General features: G+C 36.2%; 1 protein-coding gene and 1 long non-coding RNA gene across 2 annotated transcripts in view; one reads left to right on the forward strand and one right to left on the reverse strand.

The window, feature by feature from the left end:
* The window catches only part of LOC135083419 (facilitated trehalose transporter Tret1-like), a 116763-nt gene extending 101083 nt beyond the window's left edge, over nt 1-15680 (reverse strand). Inside the window, exon 1 of the mRNA XM_063978157.1 lies at nt 15492-15680. The gene's annotated coding sequence lies outside the window, so the exon portion shown is untranslated. The remainder of the gene's footprint in view (nt 1-15491) is intronic.
* The window catches only part of LOC135083501 (uncharacterized), a 236378-nt gene that overhangs the window by 153548 nt on the left and 56917 nt on the right, over nt 1-25913 (forward strand). The gene's annotated exons all lie outside the window — the stretch shown is intronic.

Genomic DNA, 25913 nt, shown 5'->3' on the forward strand with positions numbered 1-25913 from the left:
GCACTTTGTCTAGACCCACTGAACGCCCCGTGGACACATCCATCAATGTGTTATCCAGTTTTATGACTTCTGGTCATTTATTTATCAATTCCTTTCGATCCAAACACTAGCTTTGTTCAACTGAACTGAACTGTATTGCATGCCGTGCATCTTACTTCAGTGCGATTTTGACATTCATGTAAGCGATCTAGCGCTGCATAGGTATTTTAAGTTTGGTAAGACGACAGAACTAATGCAGCAGCTGCAGCGAATTTTAGTTTTAATTCTTTCCAAATTGGAGCAAGTATTTTTCTTACGATAGCTTCTCTATCCTTTATAACTCTATAGAAACTCAAATCTAGCGTTACACAGAATCGTACAACCTAACCAACAAACTATAAAGTCATTTTGCGATTGTTTACATCACGTGCATGCACAACAAACAACTAATTAATCCATCAACCTGTTGTAAAACACAAAAAAGTAACATTACTGCCATAATAGCTGTAATTAATCAAACTTAAAAATATGTTTATTGTTCTAGTCGTGAATTACGATCGCTTAAATACAATGTTCATTATGTAATAGAGGAGACAGAGGAGTTTTTACAGAGGAGATTGTTTGGAATGAAATTTTTTGGAACTTATTAACTACTAGCGAGCTCGTAACAGTGCGCGTTTTTTAATTCATGTCTCGAACTACCAAATGCATGCTGTTGAGAGCTCGCTCATAGTTAATAGGCTTCCAAAAATTAATTTACGAGTCTTCTAGTGACTTGGCCCACTTTTAACTGGATTTAATTTTTCTTCCAGCAACTGGCCTACTGTAAGCGCGTAATTCTAGAGTAGATTTTTGTTGATTTGGTGTTTAATTTGCTAATAAAACATTGAAGGTGGGCCCAGTTACTGGTTTTTTTTTTTACAAAATACAGTCCAACGACTTGGCCCGTGGGCTTAGCTAAAAGTGGGCCAAATCATTGGAAGACTCAAATTGACAGTGTCACAACGTCGTTTAAGTTCTATCACCACGTAAGTCATTTTAGCAACTTTTCAGGAGATTGGACGAAAAGACGCATCTTTCGATTCTCTAGCGAATGGCATCAAAATGGCAAAACCGCCAAAAAATAACTTACGTGGAACTACTACTACTACTACTACTAGAGAACTTGAACGACGACAATTCTCCTATGTTACAACTCTGCTCGGTCTCCCCTACTAATCAACATTAAGAGCAAACAAAACGTTATTACACTAGAAAGTTATTTGTTTTATTCTCTAATTGTTCATTGTTTAATTAGCCAACAGTAAATTAGGGTCTTAATTGATTTGGGTTAATAAATCCAGTTATCTTACGATTAAACGTGAAATAATTAAATGTTATTATTAAGGTTTGTTTTCTTTAATTAATATACCTCAATCTTATTATTTGTACATTACTGGCACGAAGGCATGCCACTTTGATCAATTGCTACTTAAGTAACGCACGTATTCACAAACGATGCTTGCTTAAGTGAAGCAGCAAATCGAACGCACAGCGTTGAATAGAGCTCTGTGATTGGTTCGTGTGTCACCATGTGCGTCCACGCGCACTGTGAGACCTCACAATAATGTTTGTGAATATGGGCGAAGCTTTTCGAATAACATAATACATAATTTATAACGGTATTAAGTTTATTGGTCAAATTAGAACGATAAGTGTCAAATAAGTCGGGTTTTCTATGAAAAAGAGAATTTAAGGCAGACGAAGCCGCAGACAAAAACTAGTAATTAAATATTTGGTAACGGAGTTTTAATTTTCGGGAAAAAGAGGTATGGAACGTACAATAATGCGAGTTTTCAATATCAATTCCTAATTTTTAAGTGCCCCCTTAAAGAAAATCCGTATTATGTGTTACCATAGGATTCACTTAAAAAATAGGGATTGATGGTGAAAACAGGCATTAGTATCACCATCTCGTCGCTTGCCTCTCTAACTGATGACGTAACTGACATTTTGGAAAATTTTCAGGCGAAATGACAGATCGATTCGTCTTGCGAAATTGATTAAGATGGTGTAGATAACTCAGTTTCGAAAAAAATGTCAGATACGTCAGTTAGAGAGGCAAGCGACGATCTGTCCAACGTATCATTGTGAACACACCTTTAGTCATTAAGATAAAGCTTACTTCATCCCGCTGCTATGTGGACTGACGACCAATGAACAATCTCGCTAGGTGATTAGCTATTCCTAATTATTATGAAGAATTGATTGCTTTACACATAATAATACATATTGGCCTTACTGTACAAATATCGTAGGTAGGTACTTTACCGCAAATATTGATTTATGAGCTATTTTAAAGTAACTACAGTGAGATACATAAACTTAAGGAAATAACGGTACACATAAAATGGTGCGCTTTATTTTAAAATTAAGTTATTTATCAAGATTTGAATTAATTTTCACTCCATTCTTCTTCATTAAGAAGATAATATCTGTACGAGCGATAAATCCGAAGATTCGTAAATTCTACTCACACAGCGGTTGCGGGGTAATATTCACCATAGGTCGTGGTATTTTTATACTTCAGAAAAGAGATCAAAGAAAGGGAAGATTGCTGCTTTCTACTACTACGAACAGACAGCGCACTCACCCGTTCTGCAATCCACCAGCACCAGCAGTTTCAGGGGGGCGAACCGCGGTTCCCAATCTCTTGTCTGCCCTCGAAGATGGAAGATGATGAAGGACCAGCCTTGACTCCGTAGATCAAGACAGCGGGTGCATATAACGCGCACTTCACAAACACGCAATATTTCAGTTCTCAGCGTCGGCTGAACAGTTCCAGCCTATAGTACAGTACAGCGGTGTGGACTTCAACGATAGAAGGTTCCAGCAAAAAGAGGCGGTAACTCCGATGCGGCGCGACGGCGTCCGGAGTGAGCCACGTCAATTCGTAGACTAGTGTAGAAAGCAGCGAATAATAGCGGGGTAAAATTATTAGACAGAAGCGGGTAGGTAGGAAAAAAGAAAAAATATGAATGCCCACATTGGCATGAACAATATCATATGCTATTATGTTCACTTTGAATAACTGTTCTATTATTTGTAATAAAGTTTTAAATAAACAAATAATTTAATTAAAATATTAACATCAATTTATTAAAATAATTATATTAGCACTAACATCTATTTATTGAACCTATTGTTCAATTATCGTAATAATTAAATTATTAGGTAAATAAAACGAATCAATAACAAACATTAGAGCAATTATTTAATGAACTACATATTTTTTAAATAAGTAGGTAAGTTAAAATTTAGTTACCTACATAACAACTTAATACAGCCTTTATTTGTTAAAGTAAAGATTAGTAGTACCTAAATAGTTAGTATTTACAAATAGTCGAATATTTTGCTCTTAAGACGCCTCTACATGTCTCATAATCTTTTTACCCTACCAGCGCTTCGAGACCAACATTTATTTTGGTAAGTGCTGAGAAGAAGTGCCGCAACAAACTCAGTCACCACTGTCTGCCGGTTAATATAAATAAATAGAAATAGCAGTAGTGGGTGCATTTATTGATTGATTCAGGAGCAGTCCTCTGAATTTAGCACGCATACAAGAGTATTGTGTATCTTATAAGAATATTATAAAATTGCGTAGTATAATAAACAAGGTAGTGACGTGCTGATATCTAGACTTAAAGTTAAGAGAGTTGTTACCACCTACTCTAGACACTATTAGTATGAAAAACAATACTACTGAGAGTTTGGTGGTTATATTGAAAGAATGACTGTTACGTTAAGGCTTTTATTTGCGAAATAATTTACGATCATAGCAGACTTATCAACTCGGAAAGGGATCGACACCGTATCGCCTTTCGCGAGCTGTCATCGCCTTTCGCGCGCTGTCAACCGCGAGGTGAGACGTTAGTGTGTGTTGGATTTTGCATATCTATCATCTATATTACCTACTTTCACCATGTACCAAGTTTCATTGACGGACGAATTATTCGGATGTCTCCATACAACGAATCTCCTCGTTGATTGGACTATATGGAGTTTCATACAAAGAATACTGACCGCCTCGAGTTGATACGGTTACGATCCCTTTCCTTTGATAAATGTGCTACGTCCTTTAGAATCTCATAACCGAGTGGTGGAATGACAGTAATATTAATGTCAATATGTTACATACATATACTGGGGGCTTATTCATCATTCTCAGCACTGGCCCATTTATTGTCCCGAAGCAGTGGTAGGGTTAATACTAGGTCGTGTAAGTAGGTACCAGTTTTTTTAAAAGCAAAAATACTTGCAAAAATAAAATGAGTTTTTTATGAGTTTTCATTCAATATACATCTGACTGTACCCCGCCAACACGTTATCTTCAAACGCAAGCGCCACATGACGTCACCTAATGCCAACTGTCAGATAATATGTCAGCGCCATTGTTTTCTGCTTTAAAACCCATTGGAAGTAGTTAGTCCTTAATTCGTTGTGATAAGAGTTGATGTGGCTTAGCTCATCTGATTCTGAGTCACTTTGGATTTCATTTATTACATTTATTTTAGTATAAATATATCGACGATGTGAACTGACTATCTCATAAAGGTAGCAGGAAGGCGCTGGATGCAGGCCGCTACCAACCGGGGGATATGAAAATCATTGGAGGAGGCCTATGTTCAGCAGTGGACGTCCTGTGACTGAAATGATGATGATTATGAATGCATAACCACTTTGTGTGTTATAATTTTGTAGTATTGTCCGTTTATATCTACCAAAAGGCTCTCCCAAGGATTTCCATAACGACCGGTCCTGCTTCCCGCATCCAGGTGCTTGCCGCGATCTTCACCAGATCATCTGTTCACCGTGTGGGAGGCCTGCCTACACTACGTTTTCCGATTTGTGGTCACCCCTCGAGAAGTTCTCAGGCCCGATGGTCATCAGTCCTATGAGCTACATCCCAGCTCATTGTCACCTATGTTTGTTCTTCGGGATGTATCGGTTACTTTGATTCTCCTACGGATCTTCTCATACTCTCATACGTACCTACCATAATGTAGATGTAAGTGTAGGATTTATTATATTTACCAAGTAGGTAATGTAAAAATATAAACTTGGTTACTTTTTAAAAATGTGAAAATAATACTTAAAAACGAAAAAATTATCCAGCTTTATAATGAACAGGCTCTGTATGAAATATTGACAGTCATTTACGCCCTAGTAATTCTCGTGTCTGGTACTACATTTTAATAGAGTAACTGAAAATGAAAATGAAAATATATTTATTGCCAGAATCAAACAATACAATAACTAAAACTATCTCTCTACTCTTTAAAAGCGAGTCTATGGCCCAGTCCCACAATCATCCAATTTCTCCGTCGGTCCCATTAGACCAGTTAGGACAATTTCTTTTAATCAAAAAGCGAGTGACACTCACATTTACTTCACGCTAACGTTTTAAGGATCACAATTAGTTGAACCATTTACTAAACTAAGCTGAACTGATAATTTATTTATTTAGTTAATGTAAAATAAGGCTTGTTATTGTAATTTAAACTCAATTAAAAGATTTTCAGCTCTTGCTAGAGAACGCACGAAACGCACGTGAACGGAATAAAACTAAAAAACGTGCTTTTATAATTATTGAAGTAATAATAAGAAATAATTTATAATACACCTACTTTTATTAAAACGATCACGTTGCATGTCGCCTTAAAATATTGTTGCACATAAGTAAATTAATTAATTATCTAGTCTTAATAAATGTATTGATGTAAAAAAGCACTGTCGAACCTGTTTAAACAAATAGATCACAGCTTTTAATTTAGATTTCAGTTGGAATTGATTTTAGACAAATTAAGACGTAGAGTCTGTCAGTTAGAGTCATACTTATGTCTCGTTTGCTATGTTTTAACTCTGATAAATCAGTTACCATCTTTACCATACCATAATATTCCCATACTATTTTTTTACTGTTTACATTATGTTTCACACAATTTTGGATCTTTCTGTTAAAATGCAAGAATATCATTTAATCTATACTAACATTATAAATGCGAAGTAATTATGTCTGTCTGTCTGTCTGTCCCGCTTTCACGCCTAAACCACTGAACCGATTTTGATGAAATTTGGCATAGAGATGGTTTGAGTCCCGGGAAAGGACATAGGATAGTTTTAATTCCGGTTTTTGAAAAAGTTTTTCTGTGACAGACAAAATTTCACTCGGGCGAAGCCGCGGGCGGAAAGCTAGTTTACAATACACCAATAATCGATCAATTGTAAATTGCAGAAGCATTTAAAATACAAGTCACCTTGAGTCATGGACTTGTTTTTATTGGAGTGGGCGTGTCTGTCGGCTAGTGGTCAAAGCTACAACCTACAACTTAATTGACTACTTAATTGGTGACCTAACTTTAATGCCAGTTTGTTTAAGTGGTGATTCAGTGACACTCTCTAACATTTTAACTTAAGAGTTATAGTTCGTAATACTGAGAGTTATAACCAATTTCTCTACCGTTCTTAATTCTATTGTCCCTACATTGTCTGGAAGAGATTGCTTGCTAGCAACAAGACTGCCTAAATTGTGGCGTCTCTCTTGTGTGCTTCTTTCTTTTTCTTATTTTGTAGCGTGCAATGAAGTGCTTATCTATTTATCTAGAATATTGAAAAAAGCCCTTCCTTAGTTTAGATTTTCAACAGCACTTTCTCTAATTGCTACAGAAATGTATTTGTAAGTACATTTTCATCAAATAGATCTTGGCTTTTGCAGCTCATACTAACAAACTTGACAAACCCTTCCATACTCTACCGTTGGACCAGACAGAGACAGACAACATCACTCATAGGAGTGAGCAGGACTTCATAAGCCTATCATGATGCGGTGGAGCTTACAAGAGCTTTAATGACGCATCGATCATGAGTGACAGGTGTGATTAAATCAAACACTATTGATCGTAATGATGCAGGTTCAGTACCCAGGGGGTGCCAATGGGATCCTATTAATAATCATCTAGTATACATACATATACATGTGATGTGTCACATAAATGCAAAGCTCAGCTTAGGCCTTGCGAACTGTATTACTAACACTACATAATATAAAACAAAGTCACTTCCCTGTCTGTCTGTCCCTATGTACGCTTAGATCTTTAAAACTACGCAACGGATTTTGATGCGGTTTTTAAATAGATAGAGTGATTCAAGAGGAAGGTTTTTAAGTATAAAATGTGCCTATGTAAAGCAGGGGCGAGTCGCTAGTCACTGCTATAAAAACAATGAAAGATTTCCTGAAGAGCGTACTTATAATAATACCGACTCGCACTTCCCCATTTTTAATACCAGCTGTGTGTAGAGCTATGTACTACTGAAAATCGTCTTCCAGTCAACTAAGAAGATCCTTAATTTTAATGCGACTGGTCCTGCAGAGCCCTTTACTGTGGGGCGCAAGCAAAATTACGAATCCAAATGAAATGTAGGTACACCGGATTTTAATATCGAAAAACCGCGAGAAGACCTATACAGTGACTAATAATTATTGTAGGTAAACTTATAAATAAAATGACATAATGAATATTTAACCACCAGTTACTGTGTAACATCTGTATATACCGTGTTTTAAGCAAATAAATGTATTCTTATTCTTATTCTTACAAAATAGCGGATCTCACCTTGCACCTTCCCAGCATTGAATCTGAAACCCCAAGGTCTGAAACTGGTATTGACCACTCAACTATGTATAAAACGTATTTCCCAATAACTTTATTACATTCTAACATTTTACGTGACACTTTTACCAGACCATATCCAATCTATCAAGGTCTACCTTTTCTTATTAAATGTTCCACTAATGGGGTCAATTTAAAATGTTTTAACTATTTAGAAGCTGCCCACCAGTTTTAAAAGCTCTTTCTTGTTCAAAAAGCGTACCAAATTGAAGGTCAAATAGATTGGTCAATATATCGTTGACCAATATAACCAGACCTCTCACGTCCTTCGAAAAGTACACAATGAAGGTTCAAAGAATTAGATGCGTTGACAAATATCGATAACTACGTTGTGGTAAGTTAGGAATGTATGTTTGTGTAACTGTACTTCGGGTTCTGAGTCTGCATACTAATACGGTTAGCAGGAGACATGGGCACAGCCAGTATAGTTATAATAGATGTGAAACGATAGTGGGCGTTTCTATTTCCTTTCTACAATGGTTAACGTTAAGTTATGATGTTTGAAATCAAAATCAAAATCAAAAATATTTATTCAGTTTAGACCACAAGTGGCACTTATGAACGTCAATATGTAGTAAAAAATAAAAAAGAAAAAGTAGCCTTTATGGGGCACTTTACATGTCTCCTTATCTCTTGGGCCCTACCAGCGCTTCTAATTATAATTTTCATAGGTGTTAATTACTTCAAAGATAATTATTTATTACAACTATGTAATACACAGCCTCATCTAGAGCATTTATAGAGTCAGTCTAACTATTAAGTTATTTATTAATAGTTACATATTACCTACAGTTTAATTTTATGATACAACATTTCCAATTTATTTCGATTTGTAAAAAATGGGTAAAGTCGCACTACACACTTCTTATATCATTTTATCTCATAGTATAAATTAATATTCATTTTCAGTAAATTTAACTTTATCTTCTTTGTAAAAGTTTATCACACCTAGTTGTGAAGACCTTTTAAGACCTTTAATTGCTAGCGTGTCTCCAATCTTCAACGAAAGTAGAAAGCACCTCGGTGTAGATCAGAGGGTCAAAACCAGTTGAGCTTTTAGTACCTAGAATACACTTTTATGCTCTTTTAGAGCGCGCGTGTTGGTTTAAAAGCCTACAAATAATATTTGTTACACGATACACTAGAAAGTACCGTCGACAGCAAACCAGAGTATACAAATTTGTAGCAAAATAGCATCTATGACAACCACAGAAGATTCAGATTATGTTCAGCTTGTGCTGATGTTTGTACTTCGTAGGATCACCTGCCTAATGGACAGCTGGTAGCTACTAACTGGAAACTATTTTTAACTAGAAATAGACAAAGAACAATAACAGAATAATTTAATTTTCTTAGCCGCACTCAGAGTGACTTTGGTAGAAGAGAAGTTTTTGCATATTCTGCAGATTTTTATTAGGATTTGTATTGCACAAATTACTGTAGGTACGCCGATGGGGCAGCAAGGTTCTGGAGTGGAGGCTGCGCATCGGAAAACGCAGCGTGGGACGACATCATAAAGGTAGCAGGAAGGCGCTGGACGCAGGCCGCTACCAATCGATCAACATGGAAATCACTGGGGGAGGCCTATGTTCAGCAGTGGACGTCCTATGACTGAAATGATGAAATTACTGTAGTTCCGTTAACCCCTCGTGGATAAGCTAAATATTATTATGCTTGTGTTACGAGTGGGTTCACCACAATAGTCCAGCGGAGTTCGAACCCGCGTTCCTCGGATCTCGAGTCGACGTTTTAGGCCCAGAACAGACGGTGAAACGCAACTGCAACGAAACTGCAACTGCTAGTTACTTTTGAGTTGCATCTAAGTTTCTGCCATAGCGTCCGTTGAGAGACTACACATGATGCGACCAGTTTGAAACTTTCAGTTTTAGTTTCATTCATCAGAATCATCAGAAAGTTGCAGTTTCGTTGCAGTTGCGTTTCATCGTCTGTTCTGGGCCTTACCGTTCGGCTATTGTCGATAAGTTGACAGCATATAAAACTAAACACGTGGCATGGCATGATAAGTGTCTAGAATACTATCGCCCGTATTCACTAACGATGCTTGCTTAAGTGAAGCAGCAAATCGAACGCAGAGCTTTGAATAGAGTTCTCGTGATTGGTTCATGTTTCACCCTGTGCGTCCAAGCCCACTGTGACACCTCATAGTAATTTTTGTGAATACTTGCATAGTATCCATCATTAACGTAAGTACGTTTCGTGTCTGTATCTATTAGGTAACCATCATTTCCTCAATCATCCTCTCACATCGCTCAAGTATTTTGCTTTGAGGAACTCAAGAGGAAAATAAGCAAAAAATAAATAAACAAACGTAGGCGTATTGCGTGTCAATCCATCATGCCGTTAGACAAAAACTGAACAATCTTTCTGCAATTAGGCAAGCGCGAGCTTTCTTTCACCGTTCATAGGTCGCGATGGAAGCGGACTTCCTCAGACGTAACGGGTTTTCCGATAAAAACTGACGAAACATAGTAGACACGAATGCCGTAGGCTCGCCCTTATTTTGCAATAGGTTTTATTCTGCAATTATATTGCCTATACGAGCTAAATGACTCCTACTGCTGGATTCAATAAGGCTTTTTTCTGCAATACCATCAGCCAAATGACGTCCACTGCTGGAGAATGGCCTCTCCAAGGATTTTACAACGACTGAAACGAACACAGGAGCGTTTCGCATCCACGTGCGTCTTGCGGTTTTCACTTGATTTCATTATGCTATGATAGGTATACGAGAAGTCTGAAATTGTGGCTGAAGATACCAGGACCCAGGAGTCTCAAAAATAAGGTTCATATTTAAAGAAAATCAAAATTAGTTCAATTTTAGTCTTAGATTCTATCGAATGTCTCTATCAAAGGCTGTACTGTGCTTGAAATTTAGCCGAATTTCTGTATTAAAGCACCACTAAACTGCCATACCTACTGGATCCTTTCCCATTACACGAAAGTTTGTAAATCATCGCATGTTTTCAAAATAGTCGTAGCATGACGTTTCCTATCGAGAGAGAATGTAAACACTTTGTTATTATTGAAAGGGGATTGAGTAATGAAGCAGTTTTGAGAGATTTTAAAACAATGGCTGAGATAATAGACTCAAGCATGAGACAATGTCATCAGGGAAAGTTATGGTCCCACAGTTGTATTTAAAATAATATTCTATCATCACAAAATAAAATAGCGATTCATAATCATCATCATTTCAGTTATAGGACGTCCACTGCTGAACCTAGGCCTCCCCCAATGATTTTCATATTGACCGGTTGGTAGCGAGCGACCTGCATCCAGAGCCATCTAGGTACCTTTATGAGGTAGCGATTATCACTGTCGTTTTATGAAATCATTAAGTAGTCAAATGATAAATAACACATAAGCAGAAGGAGTTGCAGCAGTGGAAAAAAGACGTGGGATTTGACTGATCCTCATAGAAGATATGGCTTAGAAGCTACTGATTTCTGCTATAATTGAGAGAACTACATCTCATTAAAAATTTCAAATGTGTTGAAATAGACAAAAGGATAAACAAACATTATCATGAAACTAATCAATCATGATGATACAATGCTTATGAGAAAACGTGTTGACAATACAGCTGTCATCGTCCTTAATGTTGTTTAAAGCCATATGTTGACAGATTTACAGCCGAATTCATGGACCAAACACGTGGCCAAATATGACTGTTCACATTAGAGGGTAGCATGAGATAAAGAAAGTTTATGTGGGTATTTACATAGCTTCCTCTGAAATAAACTACCTACATGGACTAAATATTTACAAATAAAAAATATATCCCAAATCGCTGTCCAAGCTTCCTCTGATGTCATATTTTTTTTTTGTCTACATTGGCAGAAGGAAGATATCTGATAGGACATAAATATAACATCGAACCAAACACAAATCACGCATCCAATCCAAGTTTGCATACGTCGATGAGTTAACCATGTAAAACATTTCTAACGGGATCTTTTCCACCTCTCGTTTCCACAGCTGCATGCAACTCCTATCTCGCAAGGATCTACAGCTTAACCACCGTATAATACTGTGGCTTAACCGCCAGTAAAAACCCGACCAGTGATGGCCAAGTGAAGAACAAAACATAAGGAGTTTTCGACTCTCTCATATTTAGGTAGTGTATCAACCGTAATATTAAATCGGACAATCAAATCACGCGGTCTCGTGCTAGATGGGAGTTTTAAGGACCACCTTCTATCAACGGGAGCGCGTGGTAAGTAACTTGCTTCTGAATGTAGTAACTTCCTACTTTTTTATATTTTTAAACCGGCAGACAGTGGTGACTGAGTTTGTTGCGACGCTTCTTCTCAGCACTTGCCAAATGTTTGTCTCGAAGCGCTGGTAGGGCAAAAAAAGAATGAGACATGTTCCTTAAGAGCATTAATTTGACGATTTGCAAGTACTAATTTAATTAGTCTAAACAAATAAAGATAATTTTGATTTCATAACTTTTAATAAATCGAATGGCACTTTATGAGGTACGAATACCATAATAGTCTCCTCCAAAGCATGGAATCATTTATATCAAATACAATACACCTGTAAGATAATACTACACATTTTTTACTGCTGTGAGTCATACGAGTATACCAGACGCTAGAATAGCATCTTTCTTGACGGTCGTGACTCGTGCGTAATTCGACCCGGGAAGTGAACTGGATCTCGAGTTAAGCACCAGATATTCGACGGATTTATCTGACAGATACGCAGTAAACCAAATTCTTTAGGTCTTGTAGACATTGTTGACGAACGAAATGCGTTTAACGATAAAACTACAATAAAGATTGATGTAAAAGTTTCCGGCATCTTTGAAAATCATTAACTGTGTCCATTATCACAAATATGTAATAAATATTTCAATGCATTATCGCAATGCGCTTCGGACTCGTCGTAGGTACTTAAATTTTACACACATGGTCAGTTTTGGATGTAACTTCAGTTCAACTGATCTGTTTAACTGACTATAAGTATTCAGCCCAATGGCTAATCACGAGATGTTAGCGAAATAGCCATAATTTTTAAAAAGAAGAAGTTAATCGCCTCTGTGTCTATCACCGTACCTAGAACAACAAAGTTCAGCATTTATGTTTCGGCAGTTGGTAAGATAGTCAGTTCCTCTGTAGTTGAGGATTCCGCGAAGCTGGCTTCCATCTTCGGCATGATCATCATTTTTAATCAGATGAGATGCAGGCCAATAGCTTCCATAGAAAAATGTGATAAAGAATAAATTGTGGCAACACAGATCCCACAAGGTGGACCGACGACCTGATAAAGGTAGCAGGAAGGCGCTGGATGCAGGCCGCTACCAACCGTGCGATGTGGAAGTCATTGGGGGAGGCCTATGTTCAGCAGTGGACGTCCTGTGGCTGAAATGATGATGATGATGATGATCGCCTCCTTTTTAAAAAAGAAGAAGAAGTAGTTGTTTTCTTGTCAGCGTACAACAAGTACTCTAGTGTCGTTTCATAAATGTGCCCTAGACAGTGATGGCCAACTTTACGAGCCAAGTTACAGCTTCACAATGCAACTGTCAACTTGCACTTTAAGGGCAGCCCGTAAATATCTGCAGGACATAAAATAAATTGCTAATGGTGGATTTAGAATGCGGAACTGGTCAGTTGGATTCGAAGAGAAATGCGAAACTATTGTGATAAATTCTAGCTTCCAAATAATTTATGGCGTTCATAAAAAAATTACGACTATGTAGTTCTATGGGAGTAATATTTGGCGTCAAATTAGATTCCAGCCTTATCAACAAGTTTGTTGATAAACTTCATTCATGGAAAATTAAATTTTCCATGTAAAGATCTTTAACATTTTTCTAAATAACAGACATATTGTCTGAATTATCATCCTTATCAAAATTTTATTCATAACCTAAACTATTTACAGGTAATTTATCAACACTTGGTACCAATTAAGATTTATGTTATCAGTGACAATGATAAATACACGAGATAAGATAATTAGAATTTAGCATAATCATAAATTACGTAGAATGAATATGTTATAATAAACATTATTGGTTTTGCTACATTTATGGAGTTGGTAGTTAGCCCAAAGCTTGTTCAAGCTCTACCTAGTTAACAGTTTTACTCAGGCAAAGATAGACATTAAACACCAATCACCATTTCAAATAAACTTAAACATACACTTATTTGGGAAGTTATTAAGGCAGCTAGAGTGTCGCGATTTGCAATAGCGTTTATTTACAAGGGTTTAAAATCACACATATTTTATGTACTAACATCGCCATAGATAGCATCGATAGCCATTTATATGAATAAGCCACCTTATAAGGCGATAATATAGTATAATATGCTAGAATTTGCCACAAGAGAGGTTTAATATGAGAAAAAAATGTTATGGGCATAACATCGCACCGTGTAGCAGACCTACAACCGGTCGCAAATTGCCATAATTTCATACTTTTATATCCAGTAGAAGAATTTTAAATTGTGCATAATTTCCATCTTTCCAATGTGTTAAAATATAATAATTTGCAACATCCTGAATGTAAATATTGATTTTGTTTGCGTGATACGATCAAATCTAATCTCAGAATCTAGAAATATTTTAAGTAAAGATGAGCTACTATAAAAAGATATTTGCCGAAAGACAGCAAAAGTTACTTTAGTTTGTAGTAGGTAACTTAGAATGTAGTTACATATTTGTACATCAATAATAATTTCGTTCTCAACCAAACTGCTTTTTTGAACAAGGAATTTTGAAGGTTGATAACAAATACATATACGATAAGAATTCAATTAGAATTGGTATATTTTTTATTAACTATATTTTCATACCTATTTTACCTACCTATCTATTTTGAAAATACTCACGTCGTATTACGATAAGTACAGTTTCATCATAAAAATATCGCTATAATATTAATAATCTTAACTTTATTTTAAGTCTTCCAAAACAATTAAGATAATAATAATATTTAATTATAATGAAATTTATAATTTATAAAAAAATGCATTTTTACCAAAAAGAAGAAAATATTCATCAGATCATTAGATGAATGTAAAAAAAAATACAGAAAAAACGCTTTTCAACGGTTATTTTGGCACAATGATTAATGACTTTAAAATTACAGAGCAGCAAATCATTGTTGCTATTATTCTAATTGAACCAACGGTTACAGGTCTAATTTACTCCGCTTTGTTTTGTTAATTAAAACAGTGACCACTGACCGTCTATGCCGACTTTGAAAGTGACAACAAACGCATTAATGACAACAAATTAAGCACCTAAACAGGTGCTTAATTTGTTGTCATTAATGCGTTGTATATTATACTGTTTGATAACTATGCCACTCAGCTGATAATAATTATTGTTGTTTGAACCTGGCGCCACTGATAAAACTGCACAATTGACAACAATGTTTACAATATTTTATAATCGTTTGATTGGTTACGTTTCGGGAAATTTTAATACTGATAAAAATCTTAACGATACGCAGTGGTTATAGCAAAATTTCCAAAAGGTTTAACAAGATAATGGAACACATAAACACAGGCCTAGCAGAAGTTCAAGTACTTGGCATCACTAAACATTTTACTATCTACGACGATAAAATTAACCTTTCAGACGAAAACCCATAAAATGTTTATAGCGACGCATTAACGTGTTTCACTTGTAACTGCTCCTTAATTAGAACTTAGATTGGAAGAGAGCAAAAAGCCAAAGATGAAAGTGCTATTGATGCTGCGTTTGTAAAAAAAGACCGCGCTAAACAATGGTCTCATACAAACGCATACAAAACCCACTCACCATGCAAGTCAGCATCTGTTGAAGTAAAACTCAGTTCACGTGTCACTATTTTTAACAATTCGAATAGCAAAAACACTGGCACCAAATCACTCCCTTGGGGTACACCTAAAAAATTTAAATTCGTATTTCGTTCGACGCGTGCGCGAGAGTGGATCGACGCGTGCCTTTCAATAGCTGCGATTCACAATACTGGCCGGCTCCGACTGCTTGCGCCGGCGTCTCCCCACTGTTTACTATCCCCATGTGCAAGCTTATCAAACGCCTGCGAGAGATTCTCAACCGTATATTTGAACAACGAAAGTTGAATTCAGCCTGCAATTTATTTATATGGATCTTATCTGCGAGTAAGTCGGACACATGTATTTGTCATCTGTATGAATGAAATATAAACTACACACAAAGCTTTCTGATGCTCTCCGCTTTTATAATAGTCTTAATTAGTGTTTTGGAGCGAGTTGAGAGTCGGATTTTTTGTGGTGCAGTGTATGATTCAGTTGTGTATGATTACGGCTTTTGGGAACCTTAAGAGACAGGTTGTTTCTCGGAATGCGGAGGAGGGATTACCATTTTACTCAGAACTTGAATTTTATGGCTTCTTAAGAGTGCGCTATAAATGTAGTCGAGATCATGTTGTTCTGTGCCCGATGCACATCATAAATTCAAAATAGCTCGTTGACATTTGGAATCGTGTACTACAATACGCTGAAATCCATAAATAGATCGATGCTCCCAATTTGTTATAGGTGTAATAGTTCTTTGCTTGTTTTTTCCTCATTTATAATTACGTTGGGTATTCCTAGATTTCGACCACTTATCTTATTCTGGCAATGTTAGTGGTATTTATCTTAGGAGTTTCCGAACATTTATTAATATAACTTTTTTTAAATCTACATTTTTGTTCGGTGTTACACAAAAATCTGGGAAAAGTTATTTTGGGATATCACAGTTGCTCTGAAAATTTACACCTTTAGCACAGTCTGATTTGAAATGAGTCAAACATAAAGAAACGCACTTCTATTTTTAGCCTAAACATCAAAGTTCAAATTCCGTAAAATTACAAATACCAACGAATGCACATTGATTTATACCTATTATGTGTAGTAAATCAGCCGTTGTGACATCAACAATGGATTTTAGACTCTGCATTGTTGATTATGGGTACGTTTTCGTTTATTTGCGTTTGGTTTTACGATTCTTTGTTGTTATTCATTGAGGATTGAGCATGTCATAGTTATTGTTGGGTTTGAATGAGCATAATTTGGTAGGGCCGCATAACGTCACGAATCGGGGCAAATCTGCTCCGGTCCTATTTAGGGTCATAATATGCAGTCTACAGTACATCAGGCTACACATTTTTGTTGTATAATAGCACTTATTCCAACTTCTTAAAGTGCCAAGGTGTATACTTTCATGTACTGTGACTGTGAGGCTTTTCATTACGTTTTATTATGAAATAATTTCATTGATTGACGCAAAATATGGTAATGGAATAATGAAAAATTTAACCAATTTAAATATTACAATCTACAACATTATAATGTATTGGTCCTGCGTCACCCACATCCAGGCACCTCTCGCGAGCTTCACTAGATCGTCGGTTCACCTAGTGAAGAGTCTGCCTACTGGGCAGCGTTCGGGAAGTAAGTAATAAAATATAGAAAAATTCATAATTCTTGTTAGATTAAATAACCCCCTTACAAATTAAAAGTTGAACTCTGTTTTAAAATGTCATTTCCATAATAAATGTCACTTTAAAACACTGTTCAGCAAGCGTGTTAGTTTTAATCATTTAAAATCAAAACAGGATGAATAAACACACCTTCCGCCGCATTACTTTGTTATTCTACCAAAGTCTTATTCTTCTACTTCTATCAAGTCTTCTATTTAAGAATTTTTTCCCATAATGAGAGAACTTTCTTTATTTTGGAGTGACGTGTAGAGTCGGTGGACTAGGATTTCTATCTTATTTTCCGTTTTGGCTCCAAAAATCAAATATGTAGAGAAGAGTCATGCTGAAACAAAAATAATTATGTTGGAAAGAAAGAAAGAAAAATATTTATTTGGTACTAAATGATACACATATAACTATACTTCCAATGTGTACACTAGCTAACCTGGTGAACTTCGTTTCACCTAATTTCAATCAGATATAATATACGATTCTAATGGTGAAATACTTTTTCGAATTGTTCCAGTACTTTCGGAGATATAATACAAACAAACAATGAAAGTTTCCTCTTTATAATATTAGTTTAAATACCAGATAAGTTGAAAGAAGAAAATACTATGCCTATAAATCGATCTTTCCATTATTTCTGAATATTTATATCCCAATTAATAATGCACTTTCGTCTCTTTGATTATGTGCAATCATTTCAGAAGGACGATGACATAAATCATTTTTTCGTTATTTATTAAACAAACAATTTAAACTGTCATTTGTACAAATTTCATTAATTAAATTGACTTTCGTTTTCATTGAGCCGCGAGTACAATCATTATTGTGGTAATACGAGTAACTGTTACGACTTTCTCCATACAAATATACAAGAAATGAGAGGGTGTATTATCTCAGTAATTATTGCTAAGAATTATTAGCATTTGATTGTAATTAATATTAACTTTGCTACATTCAATTTGATTTTAATATATGATAGTGTGATAGAGTTTAATTTAATTTTATGACGAGGAAGCTCTTAGCCTGCATCTCACCTGATGGAAAGTGATGATCAGGCCGAAGGTGGAAGCGAGCTTCACCCGGAATCCCCAACCACAGAGGAACTTATTACCTCCAACTGCCAGAACACAACAATGCTGTTAACATTGTTGTGGCGACAGACTTAGGTACATTATTATCTAGTCAGTATCTAATTGGTGACACACGAATCACAGAGCTCTATTCAACGCTATGCGTTTGATTTGCTGCTTCACTTAAGCAAGCATCAATTGTGAATACAGGTGTTAGTCTCCACTGCAGGGAAGATCCGGTCTAATTTACCAGAGGCAAATGGAAAATAAGGCCTAGACTACTTAATACTTTAGATTATTTATCTACTTGGTCAATGCTTGAATTTTGTGGTTCAAACAGAAAACGCTGTTAAAATTTCTTATTTCCGCAAGCTAAATTGAAAAATTTGGTAATTCAGTTTTTTAAATTACACCCATTTTTATCGTACAGTCGAACGTATATCACAATAAATGTTTTTGCTGAAAAATCGCACCTACTGGAACTATACCTACATATTATTATTATGTATAAGATATTGATGCTTAGTATGATGTGCTTTTAGATACTATTTATTTATTACTCGTATACCTGATCTTCAATAAAAGTTACAATGAAAATATTGTATGACGTCAATGGTCAGAATTCTTAATATTATTTTTATTTTGCAAACGTTCTATATTTATTATTTTAAGTATTTTATTGCACAACAATAGTATATTATTTATTATTGGATGTGTTTTGTAATCCAAAATAAAAGCATGCCCAATTTATTAATAAAATACATTACTTGGTATTTTTCTGTTACCTATTTTTTGCCTTTAATATTACACGACGAGTGGCAGAGAAGTATTTAGCATTATGTATGTAGCTTAATACATAGGTCATCATCATCATCATCATCATCATCATCATCATCTCAGCCATAGGACGTCCACTGCTGAACATAGGCCTCCCCCAATGCTTTTCATGTTACCCGGTTGGTGGTGGCTTGCGTCCAGCGCTTTCCTGCTACCTTTATGATACATACATAGGTACTTACTTTTAATACATAATAAGTTTAAACAAAAAACAGCAAATGAATTGTTTCAAATGAGAAGCACTGTGTACTTACATATTGGGCCAATATTTAATTAAAAATAATGAATCCATCCATTACCTACATGAAGTCATGTAATGAATTAATTATTTTAAATCAATTATTGTAACAATACACTTTATTATGTATTGTACTTAAAGTACTTTTATTTCCATGCCATAAAGGTAAAACAATAAACGATTTCTCTCGTTTTCTCTTTAGATTTATTATCCATTTCTACGATTTCAACATTTTAATAAATTAATTGTAGAAAGATGTTATAAATAAAGTATCATTTATTGTCGTTTTTTAGCTGCAAAACTGTAGCAATAAATTGATTGCAGTTTTAGCTGTAAATAACAAAACAATGTATTTTTTGTAAGTAAAGAAACTGGAGCACTTTAGATTGTTTGTTTAAGAAACTCAATCCAATTCAATAGAGCGTTACGAAGTACTTTTTGCATATCATTTGCTCTTGGTTAACAGTGCGAGCCAGTGGCAATGGAAATCTTGCAAACAATTTAAACCAAATACACTGGACCGCAAAGAAACAGGATCCATTAGAAAATCTTCAATATCTTCAAAAGTACCTGACCTAACAGGACTATTGCCACCTCTCGTTCCCACCGCTGCAACTCCTGTGTAGCCAGGATCTACATTGGACCCGCAACGAAATTAATCAGAAGAGTTCGAATTAAGGTTCGACTTCCCTCCATTGCAAAGCGGATGACAGGTGACAAACAAACGTTTAATAAAGTACCTGACCTAGCTTTATGAAAGAAAACTTGAGATATTTCAGCTTTTCAGCTTTTGTTTCAGTCAATTTTCATCTCACCATCATCGTTACCAGACCATTTAGCCTCCATTTCAAGATTATGCTCTCTATAAGAGTAGGCGCACACCGTTGATTTTTCGTCAGCCGATAGTTTAGTCGGGCAGTTGATCAGTATGGGCATGTACGAGAAGCGTGCCTATTGTCATCATCATCATCTTACCCCAATGATAAATTTCCATATTGACCAGTTGGTAGCGGATTGCATCATAGCGCCTTCCTGCTACCTTAATGAGGTCGTCGGTCCACCATGTGGGTGGACGTCCTATGTTGCGTTCTTCCGCGTTTGCGTTTTGGTTCCTATACCTACAACTGGGTATCGAATTGGAACAAAAAAAGTCCAAACAGTCTATATAAAATAAAACGATTTCCCGCCACTGATCAAAGTGGAGTACTTAATTACAATTGAATTTGAAATTTAACCACTCGGTTATTAGCACAAACTGTAGCCTCATGTTTAATTTACAGCACAATTTATTAAATTATAAATCAATTTCACTTTTACGTACATTGACTAGTTTATTGTTCATTCAGCTGAATAGTTTTGTAAATGTTGTTTATTTATTAGCATAAATTTAAATACAATAACATAGCAAAACATGTTACATAACGTGGCGGAATAATCGTTTTTCCTTTAAAGACTAACAACACCTAAATAATACTAGACAAGCTGTTAAAATAAAAATTGTACATGCGTGTGCACGCGTATCGTATGATAGTTGACACTCTTGTCAAATGACATTTTTTATACTTTTTATGAGCTGTTAAAACTACAAGGACTGGAATCCTTGGGGGAAGCCTTTGTCCAGCAGTGGACGTCTTTCGGCTGAAACGAACGAACGAAAACTAAAAGACACTGACGCCCATATTCACAAACATTACTATGAGGTCTCACAGTGCGCGTGGACTAAACTACAGATCACAGAAACTAAAGGGAGATGTGACAAGAGGGCGAGTCGGTGTCGCAGCAATATTCCCAAAAACAGAACACATAGCTCGCGACAGCAATGATGACAGCAGCGACGTCATAATGTAAACAGTTAACATTGCTTGCGTAGTACTAAAGATTATTCGAACGTTGAGTACTGATGCCGCAGTTGATAATGAGCACATATTTTGATCTTTGTGTGTGTGAATTTCTAATGCGACACTGGGTTTCGAACTCAGCGCGTTAGTTGGCATCTCTCTATATCTCTATGGACTACACCGTCCCAAAATCGCCACAACCGTCCGTCCAACGATGTCAACAATCAATTGCCGGGGTCTGACAAACAGGATCTCCAACTTGAACTCACGAGTGGTATCTTACTGTCGCTCCAGTTGCTTTCTCCGTGTCAAGATGCCAATTTAGAAAGCGTTTCTGGATGATGTTGATATGTCAACTATTTTATTGATTGCTTGGAATAGAGTCGTTAACTTTTGGAACAAACGTTCAAGTAGCCTTAGGTTTTAAACCTTTGTTTGTCACCTGTCATCCGCTTTGCAATGGAGAGAAGTCAAACCTTAATTTCGAACTCTTCCTATGTTCTGATTAATTTCATTGCGGGTAGTCATGACCGTTTAACTTTCCCCCGGGACAAACTTGACCTTCATTGGTTGGGTTTTTATGGCGGTCAAGCTGTAGATCCTAAAGGACATTGTCAGAAACCGCCTAAAAACCGCCCAAAAACATTAACCCATCATAATTATTTTCTATTTTTTTAAATACATTAAGCACCCTTTCATTCTAATGGACACTTAAGCATTGAAAAATTAAATAAATAAGTCTTTTAACGTTTATTCTATAATACTATTACAACTTCCGGACGTTTTGGTGCGTGGCATGGTCTAAAACCTATCAAGTTCCATAATTTTTGCCGATAAAATCTGTACGAGGCATTACCGTACTTTATTGCTGGGAGTCCATGTATAATGATGTTCCTGCGGCCATCATAGACAATAAAATATCGATTTTGAAAATAAAATAAATCGATTAAACTGCTTTGAAGACTAGATTTGCGTTAAAAGCTAAAAAGATATTGACACTATGACAAGAAGCTATCTAAAGTGTCCAACTGGTCGAAGGTCGTAAATAAAATAAAAATAATTAGGACCATAAACTGATATTCATGGTATCATAACTGTAAAAGTGTCAGAATCCGATGTTGAATCCAATGCCAGTTGAAGTGAGAGAAACATAATATCAACCTAGTATAGTTGCCAGTCTCTCATAATCTATGCCAATGAGGGTTTTCGCGATTGAAAAATCCGCCAGATGGCAATACGTAGACGTGAGGTCCAAATGCTGCATGATTGGTTATTTTTGACATGACATTGATAGATATCCACCAATCATGCAGCATTTGGACCTCGCGTCTACGTATTGCCATCTCGCGGATTTTTCAATCGCGAAAACCCTCATTCATAGCACATGTATAATAATAGACCAATGAACTTTTATAGATTGTGAAAGAGAAGATAAAGATTTTATTATTTTATTAAAATCTTGCCACGAGGTAGTTTTTCAGTAGAAACCAGGATTGGATAATCGCTACAGGCAAGTATCAGAACATTTTATAAATATTTTTAATCGATTATATCCTTGTGAATCGTTTTAATAAATTGTCATTTTACTTTTTCAATTAAAACTTTTTCAATCCCTAGTCTTGTCAAACTGTCATAATGTCAACAAATTATAAATGTCACGTCAGTTGACTCAATTTCAGTCTTCTGTGCGTTTATTGTATTTTTATTTCAATGAAATAGTGCTAAAGGGTTAGTACTAAAAGTGAAAGCCTTTTTTCAGAAAGAAAACCAATGTGGTGCCCTTATTATTCATACTGTTTGAAAGTTACAAGTCAGTGATACAGAGTTGCCGACATTATAACTCCGTAGTGATACCATACCAAAGAAGAAGTTTTCCTAAACACTTGTGTTATTTTTATATGTGATCAAATAAAAAGGATTAATTCTACTGCTCAAATGGAATAACTTATCCCAAGAGACCGAATATAAAAAAAAACCTCTCCATAGAAATTATCACCATCACGAGGATGTGAATTTTTTTGAGAATTTGATATTGGTCCTGTAAGAAAAGTAGTTGTATTTCAGTAGTAGAATCATCAACCCTTCTTGTTTCATCAGCAAGAGCAAGATTACTATAAAAACGCCCTGTAGGTAGGTATTGTTAAGCTGAAGAGTTTGTTTAGTGTCAAAGACTGTCACACAGTGTAACTTAAATTGGCATATTATGATAATGAACATAAAAACTTAAATAAATATTTATGTTAATATTTTTTCTATTTATTTATTTTCCCAAAGCTTCACAGTGACAGCTGAAACAGCAATACTGTTGTAAAACTAAACTTGGAACAAACTGTTACAAATATTTTACAAATTAAAATAAAACCGCATGTTGCTTTACTTTCTCGTATAGGTAATAAATGTAATTAATGGCTAGATTATTAATGTTACTTTGTTACCCTCAATAGTGAGGAGATCTTACAAAATGGTAACCCTGATTTTCATTGTCATTCAAGTGCTCTTTCTACGCAAGCTTCTGTGATTTGGCCAAGGGCCACACACATTGCGATAACATTATGGGACATTGATTTGACAGCAGCGGAGTGAAGTCTTGCGACTATGCAAAATGATACCCTGTATAGACATAGACGGGGCGGGGCACATAGCTCGTAGAGCTGATGGCCGCTGGGGCAGGAAAGTTCTTGAGCGGCGACCACGAGCCGAAAGACGTAGCGTGGGCAGGCCTCCCACTAGGTGGACCGACGATCTGGTGAAGGTCGCGGGAGGTGCCTGTATGCGAGCGGTGCAGGATCGGTCTTCGTGGAAATCCTTGGGGGAGGCCTTTGTCCAGCAGTGGACGTCTTTTCGGCTGAAACGAACGAACGAACGATACGTATTACCACTATTTACCAGACATTACTATTTATTGCATACTCGCCGGATTACACGTAGGAGCACGCGCGTTACAGCTTCGGCCTTGCATTATTATAAGATCTTGTTCCGCCCTTTTACGAACTTCCTCCGTGAGGATATCCCCGCCGAATTCTATGATGAACCTATCAAAAGTCCTATTCTGCAATGTCAACCCACCACAAGGTGGACCGACGACCTGATAAAGGTAGCGGGAAGGCGCTGGATGCAGGCCGCTACCAACCGTGCGATGTGGAAGTCATTGGGGGAGGCCTATGTTCAGTAGTGGACGTCCTGTAGCTGAAATGATGATGATGATGATGAAATGAAAGCCAAAGTAATCATATAATTTTGGCACCTTAATAACTATTGCCGTTTTTGTTGTAAAGATCATGCAGCGCTACTTGCGGATATTATTGGAAAGAAAACTATGTGGGCTCTAGATCTGAAGCCGTTTTAACGAACACGAAGTGCTCATACAATGCGGCGTATTTTCTTCCAGTCTTTAGTCAGGACTTTAGTCGAATTAAAACCCCGGTTGAACGTGATATAGCCGCACTAGAATACGATGCTTTTTTGCATAATCGCAAGACTTCGTTCCGGTGTCGACCGAATGTTATCATGATGTATGTGGCCCAGGGGTTACCGTAGCCGCTAAGGTTTGAAACTTCTTGCTAAAAATATTGTAGTCTTTGGCATAGACTACGACGGTAGTCATGGAGATATGAGTTTGTTATCTCGTGTCAGATGTAAATGGTGAAAAGAAAACTCATGATTCGTGTTATTTTTATGCAATATGTAGGTATTTTATAAAAGTGAAACCCCGAGTGATCTCCAAAACCCATTCTATTATTATATACGATTCGGCTTCGATATCTATAATACAATAGGAGTTTATTTCATGTGTCAGATGACAAGGGTGGAAACAACCTACGATTCATGTTGTTTATTTACGTGCAATATGTGGGCATATTATAAAGTGGAATGCCGAGTTGTATTTCTAAAACTTGTTCTATTATTTTATACTATTTGGCTGCGACTCGGCGTGACGACAATACAAAACATTTTTCGCGAATCGGTGTTCATACATTCACACAATACATTAGACGCCATGTTGTCATAAACGACATATTATAAAATCGCTGTGATTTAATATTCTTAATCATTAATTTTATGGCAAGTGTCCATCAGGAATCATTGTTCTTACACACAGAATCGTATTATTTCGCTTTCGGGTAGTAATATGTCAAAATTGTTGGTTTTTAGGCGAACAATGTATGGAGAACGAACATTGTCCTTTGATATTTGTTTTATAATGGTACTAGCGGCCGCCCGCGACTTCGTACGCGTGGATCCCGTTTTACCCCCTTAGGGGTCGAATTTTGCAAAATCCCGTCTTAGTAAGCAACTACGTTCTAAAAGGAACCCCCATGCAAAATTTGAGATTCCTAGCACTTGTAGTTTCTGAGATTTCGTGATGAGTGAGTCAGTCAGTGGCCTTTCGTTTTTTTTAGATAGAATAGTCGGCAACTTTTGGAACAAATATCCAAGTGTTTATCATTGTGGGGAGTGTAGTCCAAGTCCTCAGAGTGATACTATTTAATTTCTCTCTTCTTATCGGTAACTCTATAGTTGTGGGACTATTAACTGTTTACACAAGGCTGGATGTGATGAAGTCTCAACATAGATAAGTGTTGTATGATAGTAACACTCTCACATATGCGTTTAAAATTCGGTGATGATAAAAAATATGCAACGAAACAATTGAAAAAAATTTTTTTTTAAATAAATAAATAAATATCCTTCTACATTTATACTACGCTTCTAGTCCCAAACCAATCTAACAATAGACAATAAAATTTATCCCGATTCAGT

The sequence above is a fragment of the Ostrinia nubilalis genome, chromosome 23 (genome assembly GCF_963855985.1).
Source record: "Ostrinia nubilalis chromosome 23, ilOstNubi1.1, whole genome shotgun sequence".
NCBI lineage: Eukaryota > Metazoa > Arthropoda > Insecta > Lepidoptera > Crambidae > Ostrinia > Ostrinia nubilalis.